The sequence below is a fragment of the Rhinatrema bivittatum genome, chromosome 5, assembly GCF_901001135.1.
Source record: "Rhinatrema bivittatum chromosome 5, aRhiBiv1.1, whole genome shotgun sequence".
NCBI lineage: Eukaryota > Metazoa > Chordata > Amphibia > Gymnophiona > Rhinatrematidae > Rhinatrema > Rhinatrema bivittatum.
In genome coordinates this window covers 33,233,086-33,255,872 of record NC_042619.1, presented here as the reverse complement: position 1 = coordinate 33,255,872, position 22,787 = coordinate 33,233,086, and positions in this window count along the sequence as shown.

Here is a 22,787-nt window from a genome sequence, read left to right as displayed (position 1 = left end):
GAGGGAGCACTGATGTATGGCCCCTGACCGAGAACCCTCACTTCAATGGCTAGGCTAGGAGCACTGGGAGGAGATATAAACATAGAGGGAACAAATGCCCAGGGTACTAAATTCCAGATTCCACTACTAGGAGCCCAAGGAAGCAGGAGGAACAGCCAGACTAAAAAAAAATAAAACAGAAGGTACTGCTATGCAAGACAAAAAGCCAGGCTGCCATGGAGTTGCAGATCACATACACAGACATGCAACATCTGTCTTGGTGGCACTCACTGAAATGGCTGAGAGGAAGAGTATGGCTTGTGTGGGCCTGCTGCTGATCTGGGGTTGTCTGAAGTGGGAGACCTGGTAGGGGATATGGGAAGAAAGTCAGGTAGCTCGGGAGTTTTCTGGAAGATCTCTAGGAGACTTGGGCTGGAAGAAAAAAAATACACAGATGTTTAGCTACCTTCAGGTATGAGGTAGGATTTCGTTTTCAGTTTGGCAGGTTTTTTTTGGGTGTGTATACAAACCTGTTGCTATGTATTAAACAGCTGATCATATACACAGATGACCAAGTGGGCTGTGCAATTCTACCAGTTAAATAGTGCAAGGCTCTGGCTCTTTAATGCATTTAATAAAATGAAATGATTGAAAATAAATTGTTCTACTGGCTGGCATCCGTAAAGGGGTTCTTGTTGACATTATACTGCTATTAATCATGATTTCATTGTGACTCAGTTGGTAACACCACCACCTCGGTGTCAGAAGGTTTCCATTCTGTGATGGCATGACTAGGCTTCACAGCACAGGGCTGATATGTGGGTGAATATGAAACCATTAGTGGTGTTATCCTGCACTTTGTGCCTTGGTGAAAGTTTCTCTGCCGCCTTTGTGACCTAATAATATAACTGAGGATGTGTTCTACCCTAGAAATATCTGACCATTTAGGAGTTGTATTATATTACAAAGGACTTTCAGATCCTGAGCACAGACTGTAAAGTGGCAGTACGAACAGCAAAGGCTGAATCGCGTGCTTGTGCTCATTATAAATGTGCTCTTTTTCAGGAGGCAATAATTCAAAAAGTTACTTCAGAAGCATAGTAAAAAAAGATATTCCAGGGACTAACAATAAAAGAGCGATTCTGTATGAGACAAGTTTCACGGTAAATAGGGTGATTTTCAAAGGAACTTCTGTGGGTAAAGAAGTGCTTTATGGAAGCAATGGTCCTTTTGATAACTCTATGACTGATATGCATGTAAAATTATGCACATACATTATGCGAGTCGTTTTATGCATTCCAGGAGGTGGAGTCTGGGCAGGGTGGAGACCTATCGGCGTACTTTCTAATAGTAAAAAGCATGCAGGTAAATTCTCATGGATCAAAAAGCAGGGGTGCACATAATTTTGCTGGGATAATTTTCAAAGTAAACTTATGCATGCAAGTCCGCTTTGAAAATCGGTGTAACTGATGCACATATTTGCCAGCTAAATTATTACAAAATTACACCCACAAATTCAAATATAACATTTGACATGTCTGGCAATAAATTGTCTTAATTTACACACAGGCATTTATAAAATATAATTTCTTTGCAGGAATAAACCAAAAGCATAGGACCTAGGAAATATGTAATCTTCTAGCCCAGGGATCTACAATCTTTCCAAACTGAAGGGCCATTTCACAGGTTTTTTTCTTTGTCCAAAATATTTGAAGAGCTGCATCCCTGCTGTAAATCAGGACAATCGTATAAATGGCCTCCATCTACACGCCCTCCAACTTCACCTCATCTCGAGTCTTCACTGTTTCTCCCTCAAACTCTCTCAATGCCACACCATCCCCAGCAGTCACTCTCTCTTCAATCACCGTATCTCAAGCAGTCGCAGAGAGAGAGACTGACTGCTGGGGATGGAGGGATTGAAGAGAGAGATCTGATTGCTGAGGATGGAGTGGGTTGGAGAGTGAACGGCTGCTGGGATGATTGAGAAAGACTGACTGCTGGGGATGGGGTGATTGAAGAGAGAGCGTCTGCTGGGATGAATGAGAAAGACTGCTGGAGATGGGGGATTGAAAGAGAGAAAAAACTGCTGTTTCTCTCAATTCCCCCCACTCCCCAGCTCCAGCCCTCACAATCTCAAGCCTACCCCCTTCCCCAGCAATCTTTCCTCACTGGGGACTGAACAAGAAAGACTGATTGCTGAAGCTGGAAGGATTGAGAGGGAGCTAGTGACTGCTGAGGATAGAGGGGACTGAGAGAGAGTAACAGCATGATTACAGCCCCACTATATTAGGTAGTAATATCATCATACAGTAAAATTAAGGGGGGTGGGGAAAAGAGAATATAATGAATTATTGTCAGGACTGTTCCCTTACCTTCATGTCGCTGCTGCTTACATCAGGCCAGGGAAGGCAGCTTGGGTCCTTCATGATGTAGGGGCCTGCAGGTGATTGCGTCTCAGACTGGAGGAAGGGGCCAGCTGCTGCTTCTAGCCGCAGGAAAGAAGGCACTGGGGCCCTTCAGCCCTTACGTGGCAGGAGGGAAGTGACCGGGTCCCTGTATTTCTGTCTGGCAGGAGAGTGGTGACTGGGTCCCCTTCAGCCGGCAGCAGCTGCTTGGCAGGGACTACTGCTTCCGTTGGCATTGGGCTGGGTGAGGTGGCTTGGGCCCTTCATGCCAGTGGGGTCTGCGGGGGGCAGAAGTGCTCCAGCCCCTTCTGTTGATGGCTGCTAAAACTTGTATCCAGTGGGAGGGAGGCTACTGGGGCCCTTCAGCTGCTGCTTCTATCCGGTGGGAGGGAAGGTGACTGGGCTCTGCTGCTGGCAAAAAGGCTTCTCTAATCTTACGTAAAGGCGTGAGCAGCGTCAAGCAAAGCTTTTCAGGTATTATCCGGTGCTTCTTTCTTTTGGCGAGGTCCTGGATCCTTATTTTTGTGGCAGGGTGCTGGCCTGCATCTTGAAGCACAGCTGGCAGGGCGAGTCCGTCTTTCTCAGCATGATTTCTGCTGCTGAACATCTGCAGGGAGCTGCTCGGTGTTCGGAGAACACCCTGTGATCTTCATTTCCAGGCAGGACTCGAGACTCCCATCGTGCAGCTGGCTCACTTTATTTTTTTTATAAACTTTGGATTAGAAAGCTAAAATGTGTTGATCCGAAGATTTAAAGAATCTCAAAAGCATATTTCTTTAGTTGACTGTAGCTGTCAGGCAGACAATTTCAAACGTCAAATGCAATTTGATGGGGTTTGTTTTTTTTAAGACTGTCAATTTCAGTCCACTTGTGATGTAGTGCCAGCGTAAATTTCTGCCTTTCCAGATTCTCTAGTTCAGTGACAAGATCTTTCGTTTTTGAATTCCAATACTCATTGTCCTATAAATCTGCTTATTTAAGCGCAAATTGTGCTCTATCAGTTGTAGGAAAAACTGAAAAATTCAGTGCAGAAATGTCAGCTTCAAGGGGTTTCAAACAGAAATTGCAAAGTTGCTTTTTTGTTTCTGAATTCTTGAAATTGCACAGTGAAAGCAAATTGCATTTCGAGTACTGCTCCTGCAAAAAAAATGCAATGTCAGTATCACAGACATTTGCTTCTTTATATTGCTTCAGTGTTTAAGAAATGAACAAGCTTGCCTTTCTCTCTGTCTCTTGTGGATAAAGACAGCCTTCGATCCATAGAAAGCACTTCTTCCACAAGCCAAATCAAAGTATTTCCTCTCCCCTCTGGCTTCCAATTTAGCACATTTACCTGAGCAGTTAGGTCCACCTTAAAGAGAATTTCTGTAACCACTCGGGGGTCTGTTGGCGTCGCATATTCAAGAACCTTCACCTGCAGAAAAGTCTTCGCTTCCTCGGGACAGGATGCAAACAGCTTTAGCACATCACCGCATAAAGCCACCGCACCATTAATGCATCAGAAAATTGGAATATTGGCTGTTGACTTCTTGATGAAGTTTGCAAAACTGCCAATGATTAAGACCTTTGCTGCCATTATTTTGAGGACAATATGCTCAATGAATTACGCTCCTTTTGCTATTTTCTTTGGAAAGATTTGGACCAATAAGGTCTCTATGGATTATGTAGTAAAAGGAAATGACATTGTGCGCCATACCCTTTTTAAATTAACGAAACAAGACTCTTGTGTGCTCCTCTCACGCTAGATGTCCCCATCTGAAACAAAAAAACAAGAGATTTTTTTTGGTTGATGTCAGTTTCTTTTAGGTGCAAGCACTCGGTGACAACAAATACAATATCTTCCCTATGAGTGGATCTAGTTCAATCATTTTTGTTTGAGAGTTAACATATCTGCCAAGGCAGGCAACCTGTTTGATGTCATCCACATCACAAGATTCATTACAGTCAATGGGAAACACCAGTGCAAAATTAATTGGACAAACTTGATGACTGTATATGTCCATACAGGTAGCCTGATCTGGCAAGCAACAATGAGAGAATATATCGGATACCCCACTATTAACAATGAACAACAAAAGGGGAATCACTAACTAATTTCCCCAAAAATATCTCTTATTACCACCTTAACTTATAACAAATACTGTATAAATATTAGAGATGTGAATCGTGTCCTCGATCGTCTTAACGATCGATTTCGGCTGGGAGGGGGAGGGAATCGTATCGTTGCTGTTTGGGTGTTTAGAATATCGTGAAAATCGTTAAAATCGTGAACCGGCACACTAAAACCCCCTAAAACCCACCCCCGACCCTTTAAATTAAATCCCCCACCCCCAAATGCCTTAAATTACCCTGGGATCCAGCGGCGGTCCATAGCTAAATCGGGGGAAGGGGGAGGGCAGGAAAACCGGCACACTAAATCCCCCTAAAACCCACCCCCGACCCTTTAAATTAAATCCCCCCCCCCCTCCCGAATGCCTTAAAGTACCCTGGGGTCCAGCGGCGGTCCGAAACGGGCTCCTGCTGTTGAAGCGTGTTGTCTTCAGCCGGCGCCATTTTGCAAAATGGCCGCCGCAAAATGGCGGCGGCCATAGACCAACACGATTCGACCGCAGGAGGTCGCTTCCGGACCCCCGCTGGACTTTTGGCAAGTCTTGTGGGGGTCAGGAGGCCCCCCCAAGCTGGCCAAAAGTCTCTGGGGGTCCAGCGGGCGTCCGGGAGCGATCTCCTGCCGCAAATCATTTTCCGTATGGAAAATGGCGCCGGCAGGAGATCGACTGCAGGAGGTCGTTCAGCGAGGGTTCCGGACCTCCGCTGAACGACCTCCTGCAGTCGATCTCCTGCCAGCGCCATTATCCGTACGGAAAACGATTCGCGGCAGGAGATCGCTCCCGGACGCCCGCTGGACCCCCAGAGACTTTTGGCCAGCTTGGGGGGGCCTCCTGACCCCCACAAGACTTGCCAAAAGTCCAGCGGGGGTCCAGAATCGACCTTCTGCGGTTGAATCGTGTTGGTCTATGGCCGCCGCCATTTTGCGGCGGCCATTTTGCAAAATGGCGCCGGCTGAAGACAACACGCTTCAACAGCAGGAGCCCGTTTCGGACTGCCGCTGGACCCCAGGGTACTTTAAGGCATTTGGGGGGGTTCGGGAGGGGGGGGGGATTTAATTTAAAGGGTCGGGGGTGGGTTTTAGGGGGATTTAGTGTGCCGGTTTTCAGCCCGTTTCGGACCGCCGCTGGACCCCAGGGTACTTTAAGGCATTTGGGGGAGGGGGGTTTAATTTAAAGGGTCGGGGGTGGGTTTTAGGGGGATTTAGTGTGCCGGTTTTCCTGCCCTCCCCCTTCCCCCGATTTAGCTATGGACCGCCGCTGGACCCCAGGGTAATTTAAGGCATTTGGGGGGGGGGGTTCGGGAGGGTGGGGGATTTAATTTAAAGGGTCGGGGTGGGTTTTAGGGGGTTTTAGTGTGCCGGTTTTCCTGCCCTCCCCCTTCCCCCGATTTACGATTTTTTGACGATAAATCGGGGGAATTGGTATTGTATCGTGGCCCTAACGATTTTTGACGATTTAAAATATATCGGACGATATTTTAAATCGTCAAAAAATGATTCACATCCCTAATAAATATATATTCAGTTTCCTAATACATACACTCTACAATGTATTTACCAAATGTATACAACTTTTATTATATTGCACTTTTTCCATATATCTAACACATCTTGTTTTGTACATACAAACATATTTATATCTAAATTGATATCAGCATCCTTACAACATATCTGTACAGCAAAAGTAGATATGCAATACAATTCATTTGTACACCTTACATATAACAAACATAAACATCACAAATCATCAAATTACATGCCCCAGTTTACACTATATTTCTATTAATCCCTTATTTTTTTTTTATTTTTTACCCGGACTTGCCACTACCCACACCCCGTTAATAACAATTTATACTAAAACACACTACCCCATAAAACACATTAGTGCTCGCCCTCTTAATTTATTCTTCACTACTCTTATACCATGACCATCATCCCATCAATTTATTGTATTGACTCCTTCATTCAAAGATGTCCATCCCAATTTTCTCCCATCAATTCATGGTTTCCACTCCTTAATTCAAAGATGTCTGACCCGTCCGTCCCAAGGTTCCTTGTTCCACCTTACTAAGGCTTCCTCAGGGGAAATCTGTAACCACTTCTTGACTTCTACCACAACTTATTCTTTCATAAACGAGCACCTAAAAAAATAAACAATAAATATCTCCACCATTTCATATCCTCCAAAACACCCCCATATTCTCACTACTTATTGACCACTACATACTTACTTAATACCAAACTATCCAATGCATGTCCGGAACTTCACGTCAAACAATTAGACCACTGTCCTCTACAAACACATAAAACAAATTTTAACTCATCCACAACTTAGGTCCCAGCGGCCGGGTTCCTATGGGATCCTCCTGGAAGGATCACGAGCTTCCAGGGTGAAGTCTTCATTCCATGTCTACATCATCAGGCCTTGCCTTCCGATGGTAGGGACCTAAGAGGGTTTATTCTCCTAGGTAGCGCTAACTCTACCTCGGACCTAGTGTCCACTGCCAGATCAGTAACAGAATACCAAGGCCATGGACCCGGGAGAGGCCTCTGATCTGCAAGCCATTCCAGGTTTCACCCAAAAGATGATGGAGCAACAGCAGATATCGGAGTCCTTGGCATTTTGCATAGGTCGACTCCATGCTCACTTAGATGCAGTGGTCACAGCCCAAGCCAGTCCTCCACCAGCATCGACAGCATCAGTAATACAGACATACCCTCATCCGGTAATTCCACTACCTGCTCTGCCACGTTACTCCGGCGAACCTCATCTGTGTCTGGGGTTTCTCGACCAATGCAACATGCACTTCCAACTTCAAGCTAACCTCTTTCCAGATGATTTGACGAAGATGGCTTACATCCTGTCCCTGTTAGAAGGCAAGGCATTGGCTTGGGCCTCTCTGCTGTGGCATCGTTCAGATCCAGTCCTACAGGATTTTCCTCATTTTTTGGAGTTATTCAGAACTGTGTTTGAGGAACCCAGTAAAGAGGCAGCCGCAGGGGCCGATCGGCTAAATATCTGTCAAGGAGGATGTACTCTCACCAACTACACGATTGAATTCAGAACTTTAGCCTCTGAACTCCATTGGGAGGAACGTGTTCTTCGGACCATCTTTCTTGAAGGAATGTCAGATAAGATTAAGGACAAGCTGGCAGCTCGGGAACTTCCTTCTTCATTGAACTCCCTCATTGAACTAGTGACCAAAACTAACCGCCGTCTGTAAGAAAGGGCTCGTGAGGCTCTGGGTTCGAGAAGGCGTATGACAGTTCCTTGTCCTCCACACTCTTCTTCTTCTTCAGTCCCCTGCACTTCATCAATCTCTGAAGGAACTACAGAAGAACCTATGCAGTTAGGACGTGGTCCTCTCTCCCCAGAGGAATGACAAAGGCGTAGCAAGGCCGGCCTTTGCCTATATTGTGGAAGTTCGGACCATTTCATTGCTGGCTGTCCTTTATGTCCCGGGAAATTAAAAAATGGAGGGGGCATCACTTCACCAGCCCCTCCACTTTCCTTGCCTGTTACCTTTTGCCTCGGAGGTCAGAAATTCACCACACTGGCTCTAGTAAATTCTGGGGCCGGAGGAAATTTCATCTTGCAAGATATTGTAAAACAACTGCTCATTTCTATCCGTCCATGCCCGAGACCGCTGACTATCTCCTCTATCCACAGAGACCCCTTGCCAGGGAGAATTACACACCAAACGGTTCCTCTGGATTGCTTCATTGTACCTAACCACCGGAACAAATTTCTCTTTTTGTCATCCAGAAAGCCATCCACCCAGTCATTCTCGGTATTCCCTGGTTGCAACGCCATAACCCCCAGTTCAACTGGACATCTTTAAAATTAACTCATTGGGGTTCTGCATGCCATGAAACCTGCCTTAAGGGAACAGCCTCTTCCTGTAGCTATTTGTGTACCTCTATCCTGGAGGGATTGCCTGCTCACTACAATCAGTTTGCGGATGTATTTTCCAAGAAAGCTGCTGACATTTTGCCTCCGCATCAAGAATTTGACTGTGCTATAAATTTAGTCCCTGGAACCACTCCGCCTTGTGCAAGAGTTTATCCCTTATCCATCCCAGAGACTCAGGCTATGGCTGAATATATTCAGGATAATCTCAAGAAGGGGTTTATCAGACAGTCCAAGTCCCCAGCCGGGGCTGGTTTTTTCTTTGTTGGGAAAAAGGATGGGACTTTGCGACCCTGTATCGATTTTCGTGGGCTTAATGCTATTACTATCAAGGACTGCTATCCACTGCCATTAATAGCCGAACTCTTTGACCACTTACAGGAAGCCAGGGTGTTCTCAAAATTAGACCTACGAGGAGCATACAATTTGATCAGGATTTGACAGGGTGATGAGTGGAAGATGGCTTTTAATACCAGGGACGGCCATTATGAATATCTCGTCATGCTGTTCGGTCTAACCAATGCTCCTGCAGTCTTCCAGCACTTTATTAATGAAATATTTCGAGACTTGCTCTATGTATGTGTGGTAGTCTACTTGGATGACATATCAATTTTTCCCCGGGATCTACAGATGCATCAACAACATGTTTTACAGGTTTTGCAACGCTTAAGAGAGAATAGACTTTTTGCCAAGGTTGAAAAATGCGTCTTTGAAAAAGAATCTCTAACCTTCTTGGGGTATATTATTTACAATCTGAGCTTTCAAATGGATCCCTCCAAGTTAAAATGTATCCAAGAATGGCCTCAGCCTACCTGGTTACATGCGCTCCATTGCTTCCTGGGGTTCGCCAACTACTATCGTAGTTTTATCCTGAACTTTTCCAAACTGGCTGCTCCCCTCACTGCTCTAACTCGTAAGGGGGCAGACATCAAGGTGTGGCCTGTTGAAGCTGAGGAAGCCTTCTGGACCTCAAGAAGTCCTTCCTGCAGAAACCTTGCCTTCGGCATCCGGATCTTAGACATCCATTTACGTTAGAAGTAGACGCCTCCGCTGTTGGAGTAGGAGCAGTGCTCAGCCAAAATGACGCATCTGGAACATCTCACCCATGCTCCTACTTTTCTAGGAAATTCTCTCCGCTGAACATAATTATTCTATTGGTGATAAGGAGCTCCTAGCCATTAAGCTTGCGCTAGAAGAATGGCGTCAATGGCTTAAGAAAGCACAGCATCGTAGAACCATTTTTACTGACCATAAGAACTTGATACATCTCCAAGATGCCCAACATTTTAACCCGCACCAAGCTCGATGGGCGCTCTTCTTCTCACGTTTTAATTTTGAACTCCACTATCGACCCGCTAATAAGAACATTAAAGCAGATGCCCTGTCCCGCTCTTTCTCTGCAGAAGACTTGGATGAGCCCATTCAGCATATCATTGACCTGGCTGGTATCATCCTCTCTGCTACCTTTATGGTACCACCGGGGAAAACAGTGGTGCCAAAGAGGCTCCGTAGCAAGGTGCTAGCCTGGGCACACGATTCCCAGTTGGCTGGACATCCAGGACATGACCGGACTCTGAATCTTCTTCAGCAATATTATTGGTGGCCTGAGATGTGCAAGGATATTCGAGCGTATGTCAATTCTTGCCCAAGCTGTGCCCAACATAAAATTCCAACTGGGAAATGTTGGGGCCTCTTACAACCACTTCCTACACCCATGAAGCCATGGACTCACATTTCCACAGACTTCATCGTGGATCTTCCACCCTCTGAGGGCAATACAATAATATGGGTGGTTGTGGACCGATTCTCTAAGATGGCCCATTTCACTCCGCTTCCCTCCCTCCCATCTGCTCCTCACCTGGCCCAACTTTTCATGTCTCATATTTTCCGCCTCCATGGACTGCCACAGCACATCGCATCTGATCATGGACCTCAATTCACGGCCCGATATTGGTCCAGTCTCTGCAAGAAGTTTCATATTTCTCTGGACTTTACCATGGCGTTCCATCCTCAAGCCAACGGTCAAGCGGAACGGACTAATCATACCTTGAAACAATTTCTACGCTTATATGTTAACACCCATCAGGACGATTGGGCAGCACTTCTTTCTTGGGCCGAGTTCTCCCACAACTCTCATGCCTGTACTTCGACAGGGGCTTCTCCGTTTCAAATTGTTTTTGGTCAACAACCCAGGCCACCTTTACCCCTGCCATTTCTTGTTCCCTCACCAGCAGCACAGCTAACGGCAGCACAATTGAAAAGACTCTGGGTGCATACCCCGCAAATGCTACTACTGGCAGCTCGCACCGCGAAAACATTTGCAGACAAACACCGAAGACCAGCTCCTCGTTTCTGTCCAGGAGAAAAGGTGTGGCTTAGCACCAGGCATATTCATCTACGGGTTCCATCCATGCGACTTGCTCCTCGCTACATAGGTCCCTTCCCGGTGCTGCGGCAGCTGGGTCCCATGACCTATCAACTTCGTCCGCCTGCCACATTAAGAATCCACAATTCTTTCCACGTGTCTCTTTTGAATCCCTTGGTTCTTACTTGGCCTACTCGGAAGGTTCCTGAAGCTCCGCAACCCACAACGGAGGAAGACCCTATATACCAGGTTCGTAAGGTTCTCGATGTCCGGAGACGAGGCGGGAAGTGGGAGTATCTCCTACCTTGGGAGGGATTTGGGCCTGAGTAGAATTCCTGGGAGCCTGCTAAAAACATTCTGGATAAGAACCTCATACACAACTTTCACATAGATCACCCAGGAAAGCCCAAGCCTTCTAGGGGGAGGCCTAAAGGAGGGGGTACTGTTATGGCCACCGGCCGCAGTGGTTAGCGACTGGGGCCGGTCACTCACCCGTGGCGTCTGGCTCCTCTTGGGATGCCCGCAGGAGCCGGCAGCCACCGCTGATGTTTTCTTCGTGGCTGTGGCCTCTTCCAATATGGCCGCCTCTTCTATCCTGCTGACTCCGCCCCCGTTGGGCCTCCTAGAGCCGCGCGCATGGCTGCTGGGGTAATTTAAAGAGGCCAATACAGGAAATGGTCATGGCTCCTCCCTGGGACTCCTTCCTGGTTTCCTGTATTTAAGGCAAGGTCTGCTCCTCAGACCTTGCCTTGCCAGTTCTTGGTCCTGTGAGTTCCTGTGCCTTGAGTTCTTGGTCCACTGCCTGCTCATCTGGTTCCTGTTCTTCTTGGTCCTTGTTCCTGATTCTCCTCTCGTTGGACGGATTCCTCTGGCTTCGACTCCTGGACCGGCTTCCGACCTTATCTCTGGCTTCGACCCCTGGACCGGCTTCCGACCATATCTCTGGCTTCGACCCCTGGACCGGCTTCTGACCATTACTCTGGCTTAGACCATTGGACCGGTTTCGGACCATTCTCCAGATATCAACACTTGAATTGACTTCGACCTGCTGGAGGCGCCAGCTATCTGGATTACACAACTTGCAGGAGGCGCCTGCATCCAGATCTTCTTCGGTCTCCAAGGAGTCCCAGCGGCTGGGTTCCTATGGGCTCCTCCTGGGGGGATCGCGAGCTTCCAGGGTGAAGTCTTCATTCCACGACTACATCATCAGGCCTCGCCTTCCGACGGTAGGGACCTAAGAGGGTTTACTCTCCTAGGTAGCACTAATTCTACCTCAGACCTAGGGTTCACTGCCAGATCAGTAACAATATCTCTTGTTTACAAAATACAAAAATCACAAAACACACTTTCCACTATCCTTATATCAACTTCTGCTTTCATAAAATATACATTCCTAATTAAAAAATGTACCATTATTCCACACAATCAAACCTCTCAATATTCATTAATACCAATAAAAATATAAAACATTCAAACAACAACAATCACGCTATGCAATGGATTGAGGCATAGGATTTGGGCATAGTGGTCGGTCACTATCTGTATTGGAGTTTGTTTCGAGGATAAGATTTCTGATATAAGAATAGTGGCAAGTGTGTTTTGTGATTTTTGTGTTTTCTATTTTGTAAACATGAGATATTTTGTATATCCTGCACACTATGGGGCGGATTTTCAGAGCCCTGCTCGCGTAAATCCGCCCAAAACCGGGCGGATTTACGCGAGCAGGGCCCTGCGCGCCGGTGAGCCTATTTTACATAGGCTCACCGGCGCGCGCAGAACCCCGGGACTCGCGTAAGTCCCGGGGTTTTCGGAGTGGGCGTGTCGGGAGGCATGTCGGGGGCGGGGCCGGAGCGCGCGGCGTTGCGGGGGCGTGTCGGCAGCGTTTTGGGGGCGGGTACGGGGGCGTGGCTACAGCCCGGGGGCGTGGCCGCGCCCTCCGTACCCGCCCCCAGGTCGCAGCCCGGCGCGCAGGAGGCCCGCTGGCGCGCGGGGATTTACGCCTCTCTCCGGGAGGCGTAAATCCCCCGACAAAGGTAGGATGGGGGTTTAGACAGGGCCGGGCGGGTGGGTTAGGTAGGGGAAGGGAGGGGAGGGCAAAGGAAGGTTCCCTCCTAGGCCGCTCCGATTTCGGAGCGGCCTAGGAGGGAACGGGGGTAGGCTGCGCGGCTCGGCGCGCGCAGGCTATACGAAATCGATAGCCTTGCGCGCGCCGATCCAGGATTTTAGCCGATACGCGCGACTACGCGCGTATCTACTAAAATCCAGCGTACTTTTGTTTGCGCCTGGAGCGCAAACAAAAGTAGGCTGTTCGCGCTCGTCTGAAAATCTACCCCTATGTAATTGTTGCATTATGCAAATTATGCTTATTGATATTGTATTGTATTTTGTAATAAATATTTTTGATATTTTGTCTAACCTTAGAGTATACATCTCTCTCATGTTTTGTATGTTTTTATTGATTCAATGTGATCCAGTAATTGAAAACACTATTTTTTCCATCACTCAGGACAGTAAAGTTAGGGTAGAGACTGGGCTGTAGTTCTTGGGGGTCTATCTAGAGGATCTGTGTGAGGGTTTTTTTCAGTAAAGGATAAACCAGCTCATCATCTCAGTCTCCCTGAAGTCAGCAATCCAAACACGGGGTCTCTGATTGCCCCGCTCTGTTCTAACAGGGAACCCAGCTTTAAAGAAAAACAAACTACCATGGAAAAAACAAAGCATTCTCTCCAGCCAGGGATTAGTGAAGGCCAAGATCTGTTACATTCACGGCAGGATTATAGTCATTTGATAAATTCCACTCTGGTTTTAATGTGCCAATTTTCCTCTTTTGAGAGTTATAATAAGGGAGAGGAGACCTTTTTCCATAACATCCTATTGGAGTGCTCTGTAAATTTATGGAAATCAATCATTCATCTGCTAATCCATGTGATTTGTTTTCCACAGCTCTTCCTCTGACATGTTTACTGTAGTTTATAAACTGAATTTGTATTTCTGAATTTAAATTTCATTTAAATATTTTTCTTATTATTGCCTCACTCGCATTACAACTGTAATAAGCCCTGCTTCCCCTGGGAAGGATGCAGATCAAAAAATAAGGATTTCTGTCTTTAAAACTTCTCACCTTCACTTCTGTATTTATGCTGTGGCCTCCACTTAAAGTCTGGGGTAACCCTTAAGTATTCATTGTCCAGCCGCACAAGATAAACAGCTGGATATATTGTTTCAGAGGATGAACCAGTCTTCAATTTTCCCCACATTGCATGCATGGAGTTGTAATTTTACTTTTCTTTTTTGGGGGGGAGGGGTGGAGGAAGGGGAGATGTAACAGAATGCAAGCTACTTACCATAATACACAAAAACATACACAGCAATGAAAAAGAATGCTTAAACACCATGTTCCAGAAACATAACCCACAGCGCAACACCAGATCAGCGAACAAGGCTCTGCTCACCATACCACCAGTAACAACTGCTAGACTTACTACAACTAGAGAAAGAGCAGCTTCAAAAGCCGGACCTCGACTGTGGAACTCACTACCTGAAAACCTAAGATTACGAAACGACTCAAAAATATTCAGAAAACAACTCAAAACATTCCTATTTAAACAAACCTACAAAGACAGCATCGGCTAACAAAATCTCATCCAAATACTCTCACATCAAAACCTTAGCACTGAAAAAAAGCCCAGACAATTAAACATTACAAATCCGCAACAATAGCTACCATTTAGCAAATCTGCTTGTAAAGTAAAAGTGCACCTAATCTCCGCCCTCCTGCTAACAAAGTTAAATGTAACAATTCTACCTGTAAAGTAAAACATATCCATTTTCCACACCATCTGCTAACAAAAATTAAATGTAACCAAACTACCTACAGCATATCGTAATATCTCCATGTTAATTATAGTAAAGTTAAATCTTTTAGTAAATCAGCATAGTAAAGTTAAATTCTATAACAAGCTATAGTTAAATTAAATCTCAATTTAAATACAGGTTATCGAGAAGTTATAATCGATACTTATATATGTCTTATATATGCTATGACTTTCACTGTTTTATGTTATGAATATAACACTGTTTTTCTTATGAGTATAGGTTTTATATGTTATGAAATTCGCCGTAACAAGTTGTTTTCTCTGTAAACCGGAGTGAAGGCCTGTACCAAACTTCAGTATATAAAAACACACAAATAAAATTAAATAAATGTGAGAATCCATGTCCTTGACTACAAGGGAATCAGTTCAGGACGGGATCAGCCTGCCCTGAGAATCCTGAAGCCAGTTGAGATCCCTGTTTGTACACCAGCTCAGATCTTTAGTCCCTAAGGGGGTCATTTATCAAAGTGCTATATGGCGTTTTTGCATGCGTTAAGGCATTTTTGCATGCAAAAATGCCTTTCACGCATGCGAAAATGCCTTAACACATGCGAAAATGACATTAACGCATGCGAAAGCATCATAACGTTTGGTGCGATGCAAATGAGAAAAAGGGGAGGATATTGGGGTGGGAATTTTGGCCAAGTGGGTGGGGCTCACAGTTTTGTGAAGCCATATCGCACGGCTTTAATGTGAATTTTAACTACACCTTTTTCATTTGCATAAAGCCATGCAATAGGGCTTTACTGCGGTTTGAATGTTTTTCGCACATGCTGTTTTGAGCTCCTGGAAAGCCAGCCAACCTATCAGGGCCCTCCTGGGGGGGGGGAGAGAGAGAAAGACTACCCATAATGCCCTCACACTAGATTGGTATTTATATCTCTATGGGAGGCCCACTCGAGGTGAGGTTTAGGTGTTAGTGTAGGGGTTAGGGGCCACTTTGACATTCAGAGTGAGACGTACGAACAGAACAGGGCTCTCTTGTGAAGATTTGATGTCCTTCGGAGTGAGGAAGCTCACCCAAAGATGAGATTTCTGCAATGTTCTCTCAACCTAGCTTGATGGATTCTCTACCTGGGTAACTCCAAAGGTCATCAAATCTTCACAAGAGAGCACTATTCTGTTCATTTGTCTCACTTTGAATGTCAAAGTGGCCCCTAACCCCTACACTAATACCTAAACCTCACCTCGAGTTACTAGGTGGGCCTCCCATAGAGATATAAATACCATTCTAGTAGGAGGCTATTATGATTAGGCTTCTCTCTCCCTCCTCTCTCATTACAATTTGTGCTAAGATAGCACTTCACATAGGTATTAGCACAAATTGTGGTAAACTGTGTATTACCATAAAACACACCCCTTTTCCTATCGCATACGATATTTAGTGCATTTTGATAAATCCAGGAATAAATTAGTTTATATCAAAAACTGGAGTCACTTTGCTAAATATCATCGTGGCTTGCTGGATCCAGACCTTTAGAGTTTTATTTAAAATCTGAGCCAGTACAAGATTCATTCTGCCAGGTGCACATTTCAAGCAGACAGCCTTGCACTCTGTGTAGACATTTATTCCTTCACACATCAATGCCAGTGTTAAGAGTTATCATTCACAGGTGCTATCCATGTCAGAAAAAAAAAATCCCAAAACACTTTTGAGGTCAATATACAGCTGGGTGGCAAGTAATTAAGTTACCTGGATAACTTATACCAGATATTTAGCAGCTGTTAAATATGTATTTTGTTGTTCAGGGAGATATTTTTTCTGTTATTTTGCGAACATCAGACTGAACGCTGTAAAAAACTGGATGGCTACCAATACCATGAGGATACATTTCTCTAAAACTAAGACATTATGGACTTCAAGGCGTCCTAGACCAGTATCCCTGGACAGGTTGTTAATAAATGGAGACCAAATTTTGTTCGTGGAGTAAATAACCAATCTGGGGTTTGTTTTCGACAGTATTCTGAAGTTTATTCACCAATTAAAGGAGGTGCTATCCAGGGGTTATTTCAAGTTGCGAATGCTTAGGCATTTAAAACCATTTTTTAATTTGTCAGATTTTAGAACTATAGTTCAGGCCTTTTTTGTTATGATTGATTAGTGAAACTCTTTATACATTGATCTGCCAAAAAAGCACCTACAGGTGCTCCAACTTTTGCAAAACTCAGCAGCCCATTTGATAGTTAATGCAGATTGATTTGAACATATTAGCCCCCATCTCTAACATTTGCACTGATTGCCAATCTCCAGAGAGTTAGATGCTGTCCCGGGGAATCGCATGCCGGCCAGCTGCCAGCGCGCGGAGTTTACTTCTGCTCCGGAGGAGCAGTACGTATAAAAACAAAAAAATTGGGGATAGCTAGGGTAGGTTTAGGGGTCGGGGAGTAGAGGGGAAGAGAGAGGTTAGGGTTAGGGAAGTTCCCTACCATTCCACTCCTTTATTGGAGCAGACTGGGAGGGAACTGGGCAAAGACTTGATCACGTCATCACATGATTTTTTAAAAATCCCCCCCCCCCGCACATGCACGCAGACATTAAAATCTGGTGCGCATGTGCCCGCGGGAATCACATTTTATAACATGCACTAGCTGACGTGCGCGCAGGCCTTTTAAAATCTACCTTTAATTACTTACAGGCCGATACAGTACAGTGCACTCCGGCAGAGCGCACTGTTAACCCGCGTTTAGACATGCATTTTCGACACGCTAGCTTTACCCCTTATTCAGTAAGGGGTAACAGCACATCGAAAACACGCGTCCAACCCCCCCTGCATGTTGATGGCCCTATTAGATATTCCCACGCGATTCAGTAAGTAAAATGTGCAGCCAAGTCGCACATTTTACTTTCAGAAATTAGCACCTACCCAAAGGTAGGCGTTAATTTCTGCTAGCACCGGGAAAGTGCATAGATATTAAGGGGCGGATTTTCAGAACCCTGCTCGCGTAAATCCGCCCAAAACCGGGCGGATCTACGCGAGCAGGGCCCTGCGCGCCGGTGAGCCTATTTTACATAGGCTCACCGGCGCGCGCAGAACCCCGGGACTCGCGTAAGTCCCGGGGTTTTCGGAGTGGGCGTGTCGGGAGGCGTGTCGGGGGCGGGGCCGGAGCGCTCGGCGTTGCGGGGGCGTGTCGGCAGCGTTTTGGGGGCGGGTACGGGGGCGTGGCTACGGCCCGGGGGCGTGGCCGCGCCCTCCGTACCCGCCCCCAGGTCGCGGCCCGGCGTGCAGGAGGCCCGCTGGCGCGCGGGGATTTACGCCTCTCTCCGGGAGGCGTAAATCCCCCGACAAAGGTAGGATGGGGGTTTAGACAGGGCCGGGCGGGTGGGTTAGGTAGGGGAAGGGAGGGGAAGGTGAGGGGAGGGCAAAGGAAGGTTCCCTCCTAGGCCGCTCCGATTTCGGAGCGGCCTAGGAGGGAACGGGGGTAGGCTGCGCGGCTCGGCGCGCGCAGGCTATACGAAATCGATAGCCTTGCGCGCGCCGATCCAGGATTTTAGCCAATACGCGCGACTACGCGCGTATCTACTAAAATCCAGCGTACTTTTGTTTGCGCCTGGAGCGCAAACAAAAGTAGGCTGTTCGCGCTCGTCTGAAAATCTACCCCTAAGTCGGAGGTCCCAAAAGTTAAAAATAATTAAAAATGTAAAAGAAAAAATTTAAAATCAGCCCACGGCTTGCGGATTGAAAACCGGACGTTCAATTTTGCCGGCGTCCGGTTTCCAAACTCGTGGTTGTCAGCGGGTTTGAGAACCGACGCCAGCAAAATTGAGCATCAGCTGTCAAACTCGCTGACAGATGCCGCTCCTGTCAAAAAAGAGGCGCTAGGGACACACTAGCGTCCCTTTTTACCATGGGCCCTAATTTGAAAATTTTTTTTTACTGAATCGCGCGCAAAGGAGATTGCCCTGTGCGCGTGCCGGGAGAGCGGGCACTCGCCCGCTCTCCCGTGACTTTTACTGTATCAGCCTTTTAGCAGGATAGCCCAGAGGTGTTCAGGACATGGCATTTTTAAATCAAGCTGTTTATCCAGAAAAGTTCTGAACTTAGCTGGAAAAATATGTGGAATATTGATCTCTTTTACTTTTCCATGCTCAATGATAAAAAAAAAATTAAGATGTAGTTAGCTCCAGATATCAGTTTCTGTTTCATTTAATCACTAGAAATGAGAGAGAGAGAGAAAGACTCTTTTTATAAGGCCTTCATAGTAATGAACTATTTATATCACTAAAGGGCCAGCTAATAACTCGAGGTGAGGTTTTGGTGTGGTGTAGGGCTTGGGGGCCAGTTTTACATGCAGAATGAGACGTACGAACAGCACAGTAGACATCAGTGAAGATTTGACATCATTTGGAGTGATGAAAAGTCACACAAAGATGAGATTTTGTCAATGTTCTCTTGCCCTAGTTTGATAGAAACCTGGTAGAGAGTCCTGCGTTAAAAGCGTGTGTTTGTGCTATCGCACAGTGCAATAATGGCCCTCATTCTCATTAATCCCACCCAAACCCCTCCCCAATCCTGCCCCTTTGCAAAATTTGGATTTGCGCCATGCGATACCATAACTATTGCATGCGTTATGGCGTCAACGCATGCGTTAATGCATTATTGTGGGCATTAACGCCATAACGCATTTTGATGAATGACCCTGTTTGCCGGCTAACTTGGAATATTTGGATACATATCCGGCTAATAAGTTAGGCGGCTAGAATTTAGCCTGATAATTTGGGGCATAACTGGGAGGAGCTGAGTTAATTGGCTAAGTTAACCGGCTAACTTCAATATTCAGAGTTAGCTGGATGGCTTAGCCAGCTAAGTCTGTTGGGGCTAAAGAGCTGTCTTAAAGTTAGTACTGCAGCACTATTGAATATACTTCCAAAGTTTGCCAGAGACGTTTATCTGGCTATCTTTGCTATCTGGATTGTGTCTGAATATGGACCTCTTACAGATTTATCTTTCATGCATTGCTGCTACAGGTAATTGCATCAAACAATTTTCTGAAAAGGCACATGCATTATGGACTCATGTAATTTGTCATTGTTGAAACCTAGATTTTTGGGATGTACACAGGCAAAAATGTTGTTTATGTTTTTTGTCATATTGTATTTTTATGTTTTCTGTTTTTGTATATTTTAATATTTTTTTTCATTCTCATTTGTTTTCGGCAAGTATTACAAATAGTATGCAATGTTTGCCATACTTTGCCGAAAATGAAAGCAAATGAACATTTTTGGGGTTTTTTTTTTAGGGGGTGTCAAATTTGTTTAGTTTGACAGAAAACAAAAATAGGCTCATCCGTCCCGTTTTTCCATTTTTGTTTCGAACAAATGCATGTCCCTACTGGATTTCTACTTGCTTTAGTATCAAATTTTGCAGAGTTTCAACAGCTCAGTGCATGAAATTTGAAGCCAAATTGTAGTTGGGAAAAGAAAGACACCCACCTCCTCACTTGCAGTTTCTTGGTTGAACAGAAATAAAACTGCATAGGGCAGATCCTACCGTAGTTCATGGCCTGTTTGCTGTGGTTACTCCAGCACTAGAAAGTCTTTTCTGTGCATACAGAAAGCTGCATGGGAATGCCATGCCAAAATGGGAAGGATTCTAACATTTTGTATGCAGAAGAACAACAAAGCACGTGTTAGTTTTAATCCATAGCAAAGAGAAGATAATTGCGCTAATTGTAATCCTTGATTGCTTCCCTTCACAAGACAAAGAAGAGCATGAGAAAAAGATTGAAAGATCTGATGAGAAGAAAGGGCCTGAGGCCAAGATTTGTTAGATTCACAGCAGGATTATTGGTCATTTCAGAAAAAAAAACATTCCACACTGGTTTTAATGTGCCAATTTTCCTCTTTGGAGAGTTATGATAAAGGATAGAGGACATTATTTGCGAAAGAAAAGCCAATTCTTCAACCAAATGACTGCATCGAACATCATTGTGCTTTTCCTGTATTGGAGGGCATCCAGAAAACCTGCATTTCCTGGAAATAATCCAATCTCTAGGGAAGGAATGAAGCTTCTCCCTAGTAATTCCAAATTAGCTGATTTTTTTGTAGTATAAAGACCAAAGACTAGCGCAGTCTTTTTAAGATTCACAAGGATGACATCTTTCAGTGCCTATGTATTTAGAGAAATGTAATCAAAGATGGAAACATATTGATTTTACTGGGATTGGTTCCATTTTGTATTTGCACAGATGAAGAACAACTTTGATAACCAGTACATAAAACAGAAGTCAATACAGTAGTGGCAAGATTAAAATTTGCCCACAGGGCAAGATGCTTTTTCATTACTGCAATTCATTATACTCTGGATTGACACCAAATACAGTGCGGCCCCTTCAAATTATTTAGAATACAGCTGCCCATGTGCTTCCTGGTACCAAGATTCATGACCAAATTACCCCAGCACTGCAGTCTCTCCACTGGCTCCAAATACACTAGCAGTAATTATTTATAATCTTCTCCAAAATGTTGCCTCCCTTTGGGTCAGTACTACCCTGATTTTATCCTTCAATCGTCCAACCAACAACATCTGGAAATTCCTTTCCACCTTGTTACACAGCCAGCTGAAACACGCGAAAGAGTATTCTCCATCTCAGAACCCATCCTCTGGAACTTCCTACGACTATCACTATGCAGTATAGATGATAGCAAGGCATTCAAGTAGGCTTTAAAAATCTTCTTACATAAGAACATAAGAAATGCAATACTGGGTCAGACCAAGGGTCCATCAAGTCCAGTATCTTGTTTCCAACAGTGGGCAATCCAAGTGTTATGTTTTTGTATAGTTGTGAACCCTGGGTCGAGAGGAGAGGTGTCTCCACCCACAAGGAGGAGCCCTGTGGGCCTCACCGTCGATAGGCGGGGGTCTCAGCAGCATAGGACACAGCTATAAGTATAGAGACTTTATTATGAGGAAGGAAAAGACAGAGGCTGCGGGACGGGAGCTGTAATAAAGTACAATTCTGAGTAGAGAGGTATACCAGGTGATACCACAGCTGAGATGATCCGGTAGTGGCCCGCAGAGCAGGGTACACCAGTAAGTTCCTTCAGACAGGTGTAGATAGCCTCAGTGGTGCAGATCCGGTAGTGGCCTGCGGAGCGGGATACGCCGAGGAGTCTGTACTGTAGATGGAAGGACTGAGGAACAGATACCCGGAAGTGAAGCTTGTAGTTGCAGTGGCAGCACATTGCTGCTCAGGGTGTACTTGGAAATGGCTTTACTGAAGAAGGAGCGGTAGTGGCCTGAAACACGGGGTACACCGCAAGAAAGCCTCAGCTAAGCTTGAGTTGTTGGAGTCAGAAGTAAGGTACTCACAATGGAAGTTCCCAGGTAAAGTCCCAAGGCATGGGTCAGGAAGGTTCCCCAAGCAGGAAGGCCCTCCGAGGAGCGGATAGCCAGGAACGCGAAAGGCCCCCTAGGAGCGGGTACCCGGAGCGTCCAAATCCAAAGGAAGACAGGAACTGAAGTCCAAAGTAGAGCAAATTCAGCACCGAGGAAAACTCTTTGCTAACTCACTGGATAGGAAGCAGAAAGGAGTTTAAGTAGCCCGCCCTACAATGACATCATCAATAGGGCTGGCCCAGGGTTCCTGCCCTGGGCCCTTTAAATAGTTTCCCGGTGGTGCACGCGTGTGCCTATGGAGATACAGGGGGTGGAGCTTAATGTGACGGCAGCGTCCCTGCCATGAATCGAGGCCTCTTGCCCGTGGTGTAAGCCGCACAATGGAGCGGAGAGTTGGCCCGCAGGGAGGTGAGCGAGGGCGGCCGGGGCTTCCGCTGTCGACCAGCATAACACCAAGTCACATGTACTTGGCAAGTACCCAAACATTAGATACCTCCTTTCTTCACTGGCGAGAAAAGTTGGAGAGCCCTCCTGCCAGCATCAAATCTAAACTCTGAATAACACCACCTAGTGGTGCATCACCACGCTTTATATATAGCGCAACGCCATCATCTGGCATCATTCTGAGTACAGCAGTCATGCCTGCAAGAGGTCTCTTCAGTCCATCCTGCCAGTGAAGAAAGTATGTACCTCTGGAATTGGTAGGTGCTCTTTCTGGAACGGTGGGAGAGTATTGGGTAGCCTAAAGTAGGGGCTGTGTCATTCTTGCAGGGAAGTAGGAGGTAGCAACTTCTGCAGTTGTTCTGCAG